General features: G+C 49.7%; 30 non-coding genes across 30 annotated transcripts; all 30 read right to left on the minus strand.

Annotated features, from left to right (window-relative positions):
* Nucleotides 1-291: 291 nt before the first annotated feature.
* trnaq-cug lies at nt 292-363 on the minus strand. The gene has a single exon. It is a non-coding gene; the product is annotated as a tRNA-Gln (tRNA).
* Nucleotides 364-453: 90 nt separating this feature from the next.
* Nucleotides 454-525, minus strand: trnaf-gaa. The gene has a single exon. It is a non-coding gene; the product is annotated as a tRNA-Phe (tRNA).
* Nucleotides 526-605: 80 nt separating this feature from the next.
* Nucleotides 606-678, minus strand: trnai-aau. Its single transcript has one exon. It is a non-coding gene; the product is annotated as a tRNA-Ile (tRNA).
* Nucleotides 679-760: 82 nt separating this feature from the next.
* trnap-ugg lies at nt 761-831 on the minus strand. The gene has a single exon. It is a non-coding gene; the product is annotated as a tRNA-Pro (tRNA).
* An 822-nt stretch (nt 832-1,653) lies between these two features.
* trnaq-cug lies at nt 1,654-1,725 on the minus strand. Its single transcript has one exon. It is a non-coding gene; the product is annotated as a tRNA-Gln (tRNA).
* Nucleotides 1,726-1,815: 90 nt separating this feature from the next.
* Nucleotides 1,816-1,888, minus strand: trnaf-gaa. Its single transcript has one exon. It is a non-coding gene; the product is annotated as a tRNA-Phe (tRNA).
* Nucleotides 1,889-1,972: 84 nt separating this feature from the next.
* Nucleotides 1,973-2,046, minus strand: trnai-aau. The gene has a single exon. It is a non-coding gene; the product is annotated as a tRNA-Ile (tRNA).
* Nucleotides 2,047-2,128: 82 nt separating this feature from the next.
* On the minus strand, nt 2,129-2,200 carry trnap-ugg. Its single transcript has one exon. It is a non-coding gene; the product is annotated as a tRNA-Pro (tRNA).
* An 821-nt stretch (nt 2,201-3,021) lies between these two features.
* Nucleotides 3,022-3,093, minus strand: trnaq-cug. Its single transcript has one exon. It is a non-coding gene; the product is annotated as a tRNA-Gln (tRNA).
* Nucleotides 3,094-3,495: 402 nt separating this feature from the next.
* On the minus strand, nt 3,496-3,567 carry trnap-ugg. The gene has a single exon. It is a non-coding gene; the product is annotated as a tRNA-Pro (tRNA).
* Nucleotides 3,568-4,386: 819 nt separating this feature from the next.
* On the minus strand, nt 4,387-4,458 carry trnaq-cug. Its single transcript has one exon. It is a non-coding gene; the product is annotated as a tRNA-Gln (tRNA).
* Nucleotides 4,459-4,548: 90 nt separating this feature from the next.
* On the minus strand, nt 4,549-4,621 carry trnaf-gaa. Its single transcript has one exon. It is a non-coding gene; the product is annotated as a tRNA-Phe (tRNA).
* An 80-nt stretch (nt 4,622-4,701) lies between these two features.
* Nucleotides 4,702-4,775, minus strand: trnai-aau. The gene has a single exon. It is a non-coding gene; the product is annotated as a tRNA-Ile (tRNA).
* An 82-nt stretch (nt 4,776-4,857) lies between these two features.
* On the minus strand, nt 4,858-4,929 carry trnap-ugg. The gene has a single exon. It is a non-coding gene; the product is annotated as a tRNA-Pro (tRNA).
* An 822-nt stretch (nt 4,930-5,751) lies between these two features.
* On the minus strand, nt 5,752-5,823 carry trnaq-cug. The gene has a single exon. It is a non-coding gene; the product is annotated as a tRNA-Gln (tRNA).
* A 92-nt stretch (nt 5,824-5,915) lies between these two features.
* On the minus strand, nt 5,916-5,988 carry trnaf-gaa. Its single transcript has one exon. It is a non-coding gene; the product is annotated as a tRNA-Phe (tRNA).
* A 1,127-nt stretch (nt 5,989-7,115) lies between these two features.
* Nucleotides 7,116-7,189, minus strand: trnaq-cug. The gene has a single exon. It is a non-coding gene; the product is annotated as a tRNA-Gln (tRNA).
* A 90-nt stretch (nt 7,190-7,279) lies between these two features.
* trnaf-gaa lies at nt 7,280-7,351 on the minus strand. Its single transcript has one exon. It is a non-coding gene; the product is annotated as a tRNA-Phe (tRNA).
* An 86-nt stretch (nt 7,352-7,437) lies between these two features.
* Nucleotides 7,438-7,510, minus strand: trnai-aau. Its single transcript has one exon. It is a non-coding gene; the product is annotated as a tRNA-Ile (tRNA).
* A 979-nt stretch (nt 7,511-8,489) lies between these two features.
* trnaq-cug lies at nt 8,490-8,561 on the minus strand. Its single transcript has one exon. It is a non-coding gene; the product is annotated as a tRNA-Gln (tRNA).
* Nucleotides 8,562-8,652: 91 nt separating this feature from the next.
* trnaf-gaa lies at nt 8,653-8,725 on the minus strand. Its single transcript has one exon. It is a non-coding gene; the product is annotated as a tRNA-Phe (tRNA).
* Nucleotides 8,726-8,965: 240 nt separating this feature from the next.
* On the minus strand, nt 8,966-9,037 carry trnap-ugg. The gene has a single exon. It is a non-coding gene; the product is annotated as a tRNA-Pro (tRNA).
* An 820-nt stretch (nt 9,038-9,857) lies between these two features.
* trnaq-cug lies at nt 9,858-9,929 on the minus strand. The gene has a single exon. It is a non-coding gene; the product is annotated as a tRNA-Gln (tRNA).
* A 90-nt stretch (nt 9,930-10,019) lies between these two features.
* trnaf-gaa lies at nt 10,020-10,091 on the minus strand. Its single transcript has one exon. It is a non-coding gene; the product is annotated as a tRNA-Phe (tRNA).
* Nucleotides 10,092-10,175: 84 nt separating this feature from the next.
* trnai-aau lies at nt 10,176-10,249 on the minus strand. Its single transcript has one exon. It is a non-coding gene; the product is annotated as a tRNA-Ile (tRNA).
* An 82-nt stretch (nt 10,250-10,331) lies between these two features.
* trnap-ugg lies at nt 10,332-10,403 on the minus strand. Its single transcript has one exon. It is a non-coding gene; the product is annotated as a tRNA-Pro (tRNA).
* Nucleotides 10,404-11,225: 822 nt separating this feature from the next.
* Nucleotides 11,226-11,297, minus strand: trnaq-cug. The gene has a single exon. It is a non-coding gene; the product is annotated as a tRNA-Gln (tRNA).
* Nucleotides 11,298-11,389: 92 nt separating this feature from the next.
* Nucleotides 11,390-11,462, minus strand: trnaf-gaa. The gene has a single exon. It is a non-coding gene; the product is annotated as a tRNA-Phe (tRNA).
* An 84-nt stretch (nt 11,463-11,546) lies between these two features.
* Nucleotides 11,547-11,619, minus strand: trnai-aau. Its single transcript has one exon. It is a non-coding gene; the product is annotated as a tRNA-Ile (tRNA).
* Nucleotides 11,620-11,701: 82 nt separating this feature from the next.
* trnap-ugg lies at nt 11,702-11,773 on the minus strand. The gene has a single exon. It is a non-coding gene; the product is annotated as a tRNA-Pro (tRNA).
* Nucleotides 11,774-12,047: the final 274 nt, after the last annotated feature.

Raw genomic sequence — 12,047 nt, forward strand, 5'->3', positions numbered from 1 at the left:
TCCCGAGCAGAGAGAAAGGAAAAGAACATCTACAGCAACGACCAAAGAAAGGAGTTTTTGTCATGATTGTAGTTAAACACAAGCAATTAAAGACAAAGAAGGAACTCAAACTAACATGGAAATAATTGAACAGCTCGACACAGTGTCAAAGGCAAACAAATGACAGGCGGCCTCTGAATGGATTGAAAACTGGGGCTGGGCCTAACATGTGGATGGATTTAGGGAGGACGCTGCTTAAATGGTCAGATGGCTCTCAGAGTTTGAGCTCTCGGTCAATTCTCCAACCAAAACAGGTCCCACCGAGATTTGAACTCGGATCGCTGGATTCAGAGTCCAAAGTGCTAACCATTACACCATGGAACCCTAACTACAAAAGCCTTTGCTCAGAGGTCCACAAAAGCAAGGACCTTTTAAGGGATTCGGTTGACCTTTCTTCTCTGGCAAGAAGACATCTGCGAAACCCGGGATCGAGCCAGGGACCTTTAGATCTTCAGTCTAACGCTCTGCCAACTGAGCTATTTCTGCCACAACGTGAGGGACTATGATCGGGGGTTCCGTCACTTTATCAGAAGATCACAGCAGACCTCCGAGAGCACCAAAAAGGCTGGCCCGTACGGGGTCGAACCCGCGACCTTGGCGTTATTAGCACCACGCTCTAACCAACTGAGCTAACCGGCCTGTCTTTGGCTGCTTCTCTGCCAACTTGATGCTTGCCGGTGATCCTGGGTAACAAAACCGCTTCAAAAGTGAGCCTTTCTAAGGGCTCGTCCGGGATTTGAACCGGGACCTCTCGCACCCAAAGCGAGAATCATACCCCTAGACCAACGAGCCACGTGAGACTCACGCAGAGCCACCCGATGCTCACAGAGAGCCGCCAAGTCTTCCTGTAATTCACAGAGTTAGATGCTTAGGAAAAGTAGCACAGAAACCAACGGCGGGCTCGTCCGGGATTTTTGAACCCGGGACCTCTAGCCAGAGGCATCAGGCTGCACTCAGTGCTTCAGGGACAGAAAGAAGGACCTTGAACTACCATGGGAGGCAACAAAACTTCTTGAGACAGTGTCAAAGCCAAATAAATGAAAGATGGCCTCCCAATGGATTGAAATTTGGGGCTGGACCTAACTGGCTGCACGAGGTGAGAGATGCAAAGGTAGCCTACGTAACACAAAAATCATCATGCTCATATTCACTGAGAAACAAGACCAAGAAGAGCCTTAAATCTAAAGCACAACTTTTCGGTTAATTCACCAACTATATGGTGGCCAGTGCCAAGGAGGCAGCATAGAGGAGATATGGAACGATCGGTGGACACTGCGCTGCCCTGACCAAGGGGTCTTCTGCAAGAACCCCCGTTTGGCACCTCCCGAGCAGAGAGAAAGGAAAAGAACATCTACAGCAACGACCAAAGAAAGGAGTTTTTGTCATGATTGTAGTTAAACACAAGCAATTAAAGACAAAGAAGGAACTCAAACTAACATGGAAATAATTGAACAGCTCGACACAGTGTCAAAGGCAAACAAATGACAGGCGGCCTCTGAATGGATTGAAAACTGGGGCTGGGCCTAACATGTGGATGGATTTTAGGGAGGACGCTGCTTAAATGGTCAGATGGCTCTCAGAGTTTGAGCTCTCGGTCAATTTTCCAACCAAAACAGGTCCCACCGAGATTTGAACTCGGATCGCTGGATTCAGAGTCCAAAGTGCTAACCATTACACCATGGAACCCTAGCTACAAAAGGCTTGGCTCAGAGGTCCACAAAAGCAAGGACCTTTTAAGGGATTCGGTTGACCTTTCTTCTCTGGCAAGAAGACATCTGCCGAAACCCGGGATCGAGCCAGGGACCTTTAGATCTTCAGTCTAACGCTCTCCCAACTGAGCTATTTCTGCCACATCGTGAGGGACTATGATCGGGGGGGGGGTTCCGTCACTTTATCAGAAGATCACAGCAGACCTCCGAGAGCACCAAAAGGCTGGCCCGTCCGGGGGTCGAACCCGCGACCTTGGCGTTATTAGCACCACGCTCTAACCAACTGAGCTAACCGGCCTGTCTTTGGCTGCTTCTCTGCCAACTTGATGCTTGCCGGTGATCCTGGGTAACAAAACCGCTTCAAAAGTGAGCCTTTCTAAGGGCTCGTCCGGGATTTGAACCCGGGACCTCTCGCACCCAAAGCGAGAATCATACCCCTAGACCAACGAGCCACGTGAGACTCACGCAGAGCCACCCGATGCTCACAGAGAGCCGCCAAGTCTTCCTGTAATTCACAGAGTTAGATGCTTAGGAAAAGTAGCACAGAAACCAACGGCGGGCTCGTCCGGGATTTTTGAACCCGGGACCTCTAGCCAGAGGCATCAGGCTGCACTCAGTGCTTCAGGGACAGAAAGAAGGACCTTGAACTACCATGGGAGGCAACAAAACTTCTTGAGACAGTGTCAAAGCCAAATAAATGAAAGATGGCCTCCCAATGGATTGAAATTTGGGGCTGGACCTAACTGGCTGCACGAGGTGAGAGATGCAAAGGTAGCCTACGTAACACAAAAATCATCATGCTCATATTCACTGAGAAACAAGACCAAGAAGAGCCTTAAATCTAAAGCACAACTTTTCGGTTAATTCACCAACTATATGGTGGCCAGTGCCAAGGAGGCAGCATAGAGGAGATATGGAACGATCGGTGGACACTGCGCTGCCCTGACCAAGGGGTCTTCTGCAAGAACCCCCGTTTGGCACCTCCCGAGCAGAGAGAAAGGAAAAGAACATCTACAGCAACGACCAAAGAAAGGAGTTTTTGTCATGATTGTAGTTAAACACAAGCAATTAAAGACAAAGAAGGAACTCAAACTAACATGGAAATAATTGAACAGCTCGACACAGTGTCAAAGGCAAACAAATGACAGGCGGCCTCTGAATGGATTGAAAACTGGGGCTGGGCCTAACATGTGGATGGATTTTAGGAGGACGCTGCTTAAATGGTCAGATGGCTCTCAGAGTTTGAGATCTCGGTCAATTCTCCAACCAAAACAGGTCCCACCGAGATTTGAACTCGGATCTCTGGATTCAGAGTCCAAAGTGCTAACCATTACACCATGGAACCCTAGCTACAAAAAGCCTTGGCTCAGAGGTCCACAAAAGCAAGGACCTTTTAAGGGATTCGGTTGACCTTTCTTCTCTGGCAAGAAGACATCTGCGAAACCGGGATCGAGCCCAGGACCTTTAGATCTTCAGTCTAACGCTCTCCCAACTGAGCTATTTCGGCCACAACGTGAGGGACTATGATCGGGGGGGGGGATTCCGTCACTTTATCAGAAGATCACAGCAGACCTCCGAGAGGCACCAAAAAGGCTGGCCCGCACGGGGTCGAACCGCGACCTTGGCGTTATTAGCACCACGCTCTAACCAACTGAGCTAACGGCCTGTCTTTGGCTGCTTCTCTGCCAACTTGATGCTTGCCGGTGATCCTGGGTAACAAAACCGCTTCAAAAGTGAGCCTTTCTAAGGGCTCGTCCGGGATTTGAACCCGGGACCTCTCGCACCCAAAGCGAGAATCATACCCCTAGACCAACGAGCCACGTGAGACTCACGCAGAGCCACCCGATGCTCACAGAGAGCCGCCAAGTCTTCCTGTAATTCACAGAGTTAGATGCTTAGGAAAAGTAGCACAGAAACCAACGGGCGGGCTCGTCCGGGATTTTTGAACCGGGACCTCTAGCCAGAGGCATCAGGCTGCACTCAGTGCTTCAGGGACAGAAAGAAGGACCTTGAACTACCATGGGAGGCAACAAAACTTCTTGAGACAGTGTCAAAGCCAAATAAATGAAAGATGGCCTCCCAATGGATTGAAATTTGGGGCTGGACCTAACTGGCTGCACGAGGTGAGAGATGCAAAGGTAGCCTACGTAACACAAAAATCATCATGCTCATATTCACTGAGAAACAAGACCAAGAAGAGCCTTAAATCTAAAGCACAACTTTTCGGTTAATTCACCAACTATATGGTGGCCAGTGCCAAGGAGGCAGCATAGAGGAGATATGGAACGATCGGTGGACACTGCGCTGCCCTGACCAAGGGGTCTTCTGCAAGAACCCCGTTTGGCACTCCCGAGCAGAGAGAAAGGAAAAGAACATCTACAGCAACGACCAAAGAAAGGAGTTTTTGTCATGATTGTAGTTAAACACAAGCAATTAAAGACAAAGAAGGAACTCAAACTAACATGGAAATAATTGAACAGCTCGACACAGTGTCAAAGGCAAACAAATGACAGGCGGCCTCTGAATGGATTGAAAACTGGGGCTGGGCCTAACATGTGGATGGATTTTAGGAGGACGCTGCTTAAATGGTCAGATGGCTCTCAGAGTTTGAGCTCTCGGTCAATTCTCCAACCAAAACAGGTCCCACCGAGATTTGAACTCGGATCGCTGGATTCAGAGTCCAAAGTGCTAACCATTACACCATGGAACCCTAGCTACAAAAGCCTTGGCTCAGAGGGCCACAAAAGCAAGGACCTCTTAAGGGATTCGGTTGACCTTTCTTCTCTGGCAAGAAGACATCTGCCGAAACCCGGGATCGAGCCAGGGACCTTTAGATCTTCAGTCTAACGCTCTCCCAACTGAGCTATTTCGGCCACAACGTGAGGGACTATGATGGGGGGGATCCGTCACTTTATCAGAAGATCACAGCAGACCTCCGAGAGCACCAAAAGGCTGGCCCGTCCGGGGGTCGAACCCGTGACCTTGGCGTTATTAGCACCACGCTCTAACCAACTGAGCTAACCGGCCTGTCTTTGGCTGCTTCTCTGCCATCTTGATGCTTGCCGGTGATCCTGGGTAACAAAACCGCTTCAAAAGTGAGCCATTCTAAGGGCTCGTCCGGGATTTGAACCCGGGACCTCTCACACCCAAAGCGAGAATCATACCCCTAGACCAACGAGCCACGTGAGACTCACGCAGAGCCACCCGATGCTCACAGAGAGCCGCCAAGTCTTCCTGTAATTCACAGACTTAGATGCTTAGGAAAAGTAGCACAGAAACCAACGGCGGGCTCGTCCGGGATTTTTGAACCCGGGACCTCTAGCCAGAGGCATCAGGCTGCACTCAGTGCTTCAGGGACAGAAAGAAGGACCTTGAACTACCATGGGAGGCAACAAAACTTCTTGAGACAGTGTCAAAGCCAAATAAATGAAAGATGGCCTCCCAATGGATTGAAATTTGGGGCTGGACCTAACTGGCTGCACGAGGTGAGAGATGCAAAGGTAGCCTACGTAACACAAAAATCATCATGCTCATATTCACTGAGAAACAAGACCAAGAAGAGCCTTAAATCTAAAGCACAACTTTTCGGTTAATTCACCAACTATATGGTGGCCAGTGCCAAGGAGGCAGCATAGAGGAGATATGGAACGATCGGTGGACACTGCGCTGCCCTGACCAAGGGGTCTTCTGCAAGAACCCCCGTTTGGCACCTCCCGAGCAGAGAGAAAGGAAAAGAACATCTACAGCAACGACCAAAGAAAGGAGTTTTTGTCATGATTGTAGTTAAACACAAGCAATTAAAGACAAAGAAGGAACTCAAACTAACATGGAAATAATTGAACAGCTCGACACAGTGTCAAAGGCAAACAAATGACAGGCGGCCTCTGAATGGATTGAAAACTGGGGCTGGGCCTAACATGTGGATGGATTTTAGGGAGGACGCTGCTTAAATGGTCAGATGGCTCTCAGAGTTTGAGCTCTCGGTCAATTCTCCAACCAAAACAGGTCCCACCGAGATTTGAACTCGGATCGCTGGATTCAGAGTCCAAAGTGCTAACCATTACACCATGGAACCCTAGCTACAAAAAAAGCTTGGCTCAGAGGTCCACAAAAGCAAGGACCTTTTAAGGGATTCGGTTGACCTTTCTTCTCTGGCAAGAAGCCATCTGCCGAAACCCGGGATCGAGCCAGGGACCTTTAGATCTTCAGTCTAACGCTCTGCCAACTGAGCTATTTCTGCCACATCGTGAGGGACTATGATCGGGGGATTCCGTCACTTTATCAGAAGATCACAGCAGACCTCCGAGAGCACCAAAAGGCTGGCCCGCACACGGGGTCGAACCCGCGACCTTGGCGTTATTAGCACCGCGCTCTAACCAACTGAGCTAACCGGCCTGTCTTTGGCTGCTTCTCTGCCAACTTGATGCTTGCCGGTGATCCTGGGTAAAAAAACCGCTTCAAAAGTGAGCCTTTCTAAGGGCTCGTCCGGGATTTGAACCGGGACCTCTCGCACACCAAAGCGAGAATCACCCCTAGACCAACGAGCCACGTGAGACTCACGCAGAGCCACCCGATGCTCACAGAGAGCCGCCAAGTCTTCCTGTAATTCACAGAGTTAGATGCTTAGGAAAAGTAGCACAGAAACCAACGGCGGGCTCGTCCGGGATTTTTGAACCGGGACCTCTAGCCAGAGGCATCAGGCTGCACTCAGTGCTTCAGGGACAGAAAGAAGGACCTTGAACTACCATGGGAGGCAACAAAACTTCTTGAGACAGTGTCAAAGCCAAATAAATGAAAGATGGCCTCCCAATGGATTGAAATTTGGGGCTGGACCTAACTGGCTGCACGAGGTGAGAGATGCAAAGGTAGCCTACGTAACACAAAAATCATCATGCTCATATTCACTGAGAAACAAGACCAAGAAGAGCCTTAAATCTAAAGCACAACTTTTCGGTTAATTCACCAACTATATGGTGGCCAGTGCCAAGGAGGCAGCATAGAGGAGATATGGAACGATCGGTGGACACTGCGCTGCCCTGACCAAGGGGTCTTCTGCAAGAACCCCCGTTTGGCACCTCCCGAGCAGAGAGAAAGGAAAAGAACATCTACAGCAACGACCAAAGAAAGGAGTTTTTGTCATGATTGTAGTTAAACACAAGCAATTAAAGACAAAGAAGGAACTCAAACTAACATGGAAATAATTGAACAGCTCGACACAGTGTCAAAGGCAAACAAATGACAGGCGGCCTCTGAATGGATTGAAAACTGGGGCTGGGCCTAACATGTGGATGGATTTTAGGAGGACGCTGCTTAAATGGTCAGATGGCTCTCAGAGTTTGAGCTCTCGGTCAATTCTCCAACCAAAACAGGTCCCCCACCGAGATTTGAACTCGGATCGCTGGATTCAGAGTCCAAAGTGCTAACCATTACACCATGGAACCCTAGCTACAAAAGGCTTGGCTCAGAGGGCCACAAAAGCAAGGACCTTTTAAGGGATTCGGTTGACCTTTCTTCTCTGGCAAGAAGACATCTGCCGAAACCCGGGATCGAGCCAGGGACCTTTAGATCTTCAGTCTAACGCTCTCCAACTGAGCTATTTCTGCCACATCGTGAGGGACTATGATCGGGGGGGGTTCCGTCACTTTATCAGAAGATCACAGCAGACCTCCGAGAGCACCAAAAGGCTGGCTGGCCCGCACGGGGTCGAACCCGCGACCTTGGCGTTATTAGCACCACGCTCTAACCAACTGAGCTAACCGGCCTGTCTTTGGCTGCTTCTCTGCCAACTTGATGCTTGCCGGTGATCCTGGGTAACAAAACCGCTTCAAAAGTGAGCCTTTCTAAGGGCTCGTCCGGATTTGAACCGGGACCTCTCGCACCCAAAGCGAGAATCATACCCCTAGACCAACGAGCCACGTGAGACTCACGCAGAGCCACCCGATGCTCACAGAGAGCCGCCAAGTCTTCCTGTAATTCACAGAGTTAGATGCTTAGGAAAAGTAGCACAGAAACCAACGGCGGGCTCGTCCGGGATTTTTGAACCCGGGACCTCTAGCCAGAGGCATCAGGCTGCACTCAGTGCTTCAGGGACAGAAAGAAGGACCTTGAACTACCATGGGAGGCAACAAAACTTCTTGAGACAGTGTCAAAGCCAAATAAATGAAAGATGGCCTCCCAATGGATTGAAATTTGGGGCTGGACCTAACTGGCTGCACGAGGTGAGAGATGCAAAGGTAGCCTACGTAACACAAAAATCATCATGCTCATATTCACTGAGAAACAAGACCAAGAAGAGCCTTAAATCTAAAGCACAACTTTTCGGTTAATTCACCAACTATATGGTGGCCAGTGCCAAGGAGGCAGCATAGAGGAGATATGGAACGATCGGTGGACACTGCGCTGCCCTGACCAAGGGGTCTTCTGCAAGAACCCCCGTTTGGCACCTCCCGAGCAGAGAGAAAGGAAAAGAACATCTACAGCAACGACCAAAGAAAGGAGTTTTTGTCATGATTGTAGTTAAACACAAGCAATTAAAGACAAAGAAGGAACTCAAACTAACATGGAAATAATTGAACAGAACAGCTCGACACAGTGTCAAAAGGCAAACAAATGACAGGCGGCCTCTGAATGGATTGAAAACTGGGGCTGGGCCCTAACATGGATGGATTTTAGGGAGGACGCTGCTTAAATGGTCAGATGGCTCTCAGAGTTTGAGCTCTCGGTCAATTCTCCAACCAAAACAGGTCCCACCGAGATTTGAACTCGGATCGCTGGATTCAGAGTCCAAAGTGCTAACCATTACACCATGGAACCCTAGCTAAAAAAAGCCTTGGCTCAGAGGGCCACAAAAGCAAGGACCTTTTAAGGGATTCGGTTGACCTTTCTTCTCTGGCAAGAAGACATCTGCCGAAACCCGGGATCGAGCCAGGGACCTTTAGATCTTCAGTCTAACGCTCTGCCAACTGAGCTATTTCTGCCACATCGTGAGGGACTATGATCGGGGGGGGTTCCGTCACTTTATCAGAAGATCACAGCAGACCTCCGAGAGCACCAAAAGGCTGGCCCGTACGGGGGTCGAACCGCGACCTTGGCTTTATTATTAGCACCACGCTCTAACCAACTGAGCTAACCGGCCTGTCTTTGGCTGCTTCTCTGCCAACTTGATGCTTGCCGGTGATCCTGGGTAACAAAACCGCTTCAAAAGTGAGCCTTTCTAAGGGCTCGTCCGGGATTTGAACCCGGGACCTCTCGCACCCAAAGCGAGAATCATACCCCTAGACCAACGAGCCACGTGAGACTCACGCAGAGCCACCCGATGCTCACAGAGAGCCGCCAAGTCTTCCTGTAATTCACAGAGTTAGATGCTTAGGAAAAGTAGCACAGAAACCAACGGCGGGCTCGTCCGGGATTTTTGAACCCGGGACCTCTAGCCAGAGGCATCAGGCTGCACTCAGTGCTTCAGGGACAGAAAGAAGGACCTTGAACTACCATGGAGGCAACAAAACTTCTTGAGACAGTGTCAAAGCCAAATAAATGAAAGATGGCCTCCCAATGGATTGAAATTTGGGGCTGGACCTAACTGGCTGCACGAGGTGAGAGATGCAAAGGTAGCCTACGTAACACAAAAATCATCATGCTCATATTCACTGAGAAACAAGACCAAGAAGAGCCTTAAATCTAAAGCACAACTTTTCGGTTAATTCACCAACTATATGGTGGCCCAGCCAAGGAGGCAGCATAGAGGAGATATGGAACGATCGGTGGACACTGCGCTGCCCTGACCAAGGGGTCTTCTGCAAGAACCCCCGTTTGGCACCTCCCGAGCAGAGAGAAAGGAAAAGAACATCTACAGCAACGACCAAAGAAAGGAGTTTTTGTCATGATTGTAGTTAAACACAAGCAATTAAAGACAAAGAAGGAACTCAAACTAACATGGAAATAATTGAACAGCTCGACACAGTGTCAAAGGCAAACAAATGACAGGCGGCCTCTGAATGGATTGAAAACTGGGGCTGGGCCTAACATGTGGATGGATTTTAGGGAGGACGCTGCTTAAATGGTCAGATGGCTCTCAGAGTTTGAGCTCTCGGTCAATTCTCCAACCAAAACAGGTCCCACCGAGATTTGAACTCGGATCGCTGGATTCAGAGTCCAAAGTGCTAACCATTACACCATGGAACCCTAGCTACAAAAGGCTTGGCTCAGAGGTCCACAAAAGCAAGGACCTTTTAAAGGATTCGGTTGACCTTTCTTCTCTGGCAAGAAGACATCTGCCGAAACCGGGATCGAGCCAGGGACCTTTAGATCTTCAGTCTAACGCTCTCCCAACTGAGCTATTTCGGCCACAACGTGAGGGACTATGATCGGGGGGGGGATTCCGTCACTTTATCAGAAGATCACAGCAGACCTCCGAGAGCACCAAAAGGCTGGCCCGTAAGGGGGTCGAACCCGCGACCTTGGCGTTATTAGCACCACGCTCTAACCAACTGAGCTAACCGGCCTGTCTTTGGCTGCTTCTCTGCCAACTTGATGCTTGCCGGTGATCCTGGGTAACAAAACCGCTTCAAAAGTGAGCCTTTCTAAGGGCTCGTCCGGGATTTGAACCCGGGACCTCTCGCACCCAAAGCGAGAATCATACCCCTAGACCAACGAGCCACGTGAGACTCACGCAGAGCCACCCGATGCTCACAGAGAGCCGCCAAGTCTTCCTGTAATTCACAGAGTTAGATGCTTAGGAAAAGTAGCACAGAAACCAACGGGCGGGCTCGTCCGGGATTTTTGAACCCGGGACCTCTAGCCAGAGGCATCAGGCTGCACTCAGTGCTTCAGGGACAGAAAGAAGGACCTTGAACTACCATGGGGGAGGCAAAACTTCTTGAGACAGTGTCAAAGCCAAATAAATGAAAGATGGCCTCCCAATGGATTGAAATTTGGGGCTGGACCTAACTGGCTGCACGAGGTGAGAGATGCAAAGGTAGCCTACGTAACACAAAAATCATCATGCTCATATTCACTGAGAAACAAGACCAAGAAGAGCCTTAAATCTAAAGCACAACTTTTCGGTTAATTCACCAACTATATGGTGGCCAGTGCCAAGGAGGCAGCATAGAGGAGATATGGAACGATCGGTGGACACTGCGCTGCCCTGACCAAGGGGTCTTCTGCAAGAACCCCCGTTTGGCACCTCCCGAGCAGAGAGAAAGGAAAAGAACATCTACAGCAACGACCAAAGAAAGGAGTTTTTGTCATGATTGTAGTTAAACACAAGCAATTAAAGACAAAGAAGGAACTCAAACTAACATGGAAATAATTGAACAGCTCGACACAGTGTCAAAGGCAAACAAATGACAGGCGGCCTCTGAATGGATTGAAAACTGGGGCTGGGCCTAACATGTGGATGGATTTTAGGGAGGACGCTGCTTAAATGGTCAGATGGCTCTCAGAGTTTGAGCTCTCGGTCAATTCTCCAACCAAAACAGGTCCCACCGAGATTTGAACTCGGATCGCTGGATTCAGAGTCCAAAGTGCTAACCATTACACCATGGAACCCTAGCTACAAAAAAGCCTTGGCTCAGAGGGCCCACAAAACAAGGACCTCTTAAGGGATTCGGTTGACCTTTCTTCTCTGGCAAGAAGCCATCTGCCGAAACCCGGGATCGAGCCAGGGACCTTTAGATCTTCAGTCTAACGCTCTCCCAACTGAGCTATTTCTGCCACATCGTGAGGGACTATGATCGGGGGGGGGATTCCGTCACTTTATCAGAAGATCACAGCAGACCTCCGAGAGCACAAAAAGGCTGGCCCGTCACGGGGTCGAACCGCGACCTTGGCGTTATTAGCACCACGCTCTAACCAACTGAGCTAACCGGCCTGTCTTTGGCTGCTTCTCTGCCAACTTGATGCTTGCCGGTGATCCTGGGTAACAAAACCGCTTCAAAAGTGAGCCTTTCTAAGGGCTCGTCCGGGATTTGAACCCGGGACCTCTCGCACCCAAAGCGAGAATCATACCCCTAGACCAACGAGCCACGTGAGACTCACGCAGAGCCACCCGATGCTCACAGAGAGCCGCCAAGTCTTCCTGTAATTCACAGAGTTAGATGCTTAGGAAAAGTAGCACAGAAACCAACGGCGGGCTCGTCCGGGATTTTTGAACCCGGGACCTCTAGCCAGAGGCATCAGGCTGCACTCAGTGCTTCAGGGACAGAAAGAAGGACCTTGAACTACCATGGAGGCAACAAAAACTTCTTGAGACAGTGTCAAAGCCAAATAAATGAAAGATGGCCTCCCAATGGATTGAAA

The sequence above is a fragment of the Puntigrus tetrazona genome, chromosome 20 (assembly GCF_018831695.1).
Source record: "Puntigrus tetrazona isolate hp1 chromosome 20, ASM1883169v1, whole genome shotgun sequence".
Classification (NCBI taxonomy): Eukaryota; Metazoa; Chordata; class Actinopteri; order Cypriniformes; family Cyprinidae; genus Puntigrus; species Puntigrus tetrazona.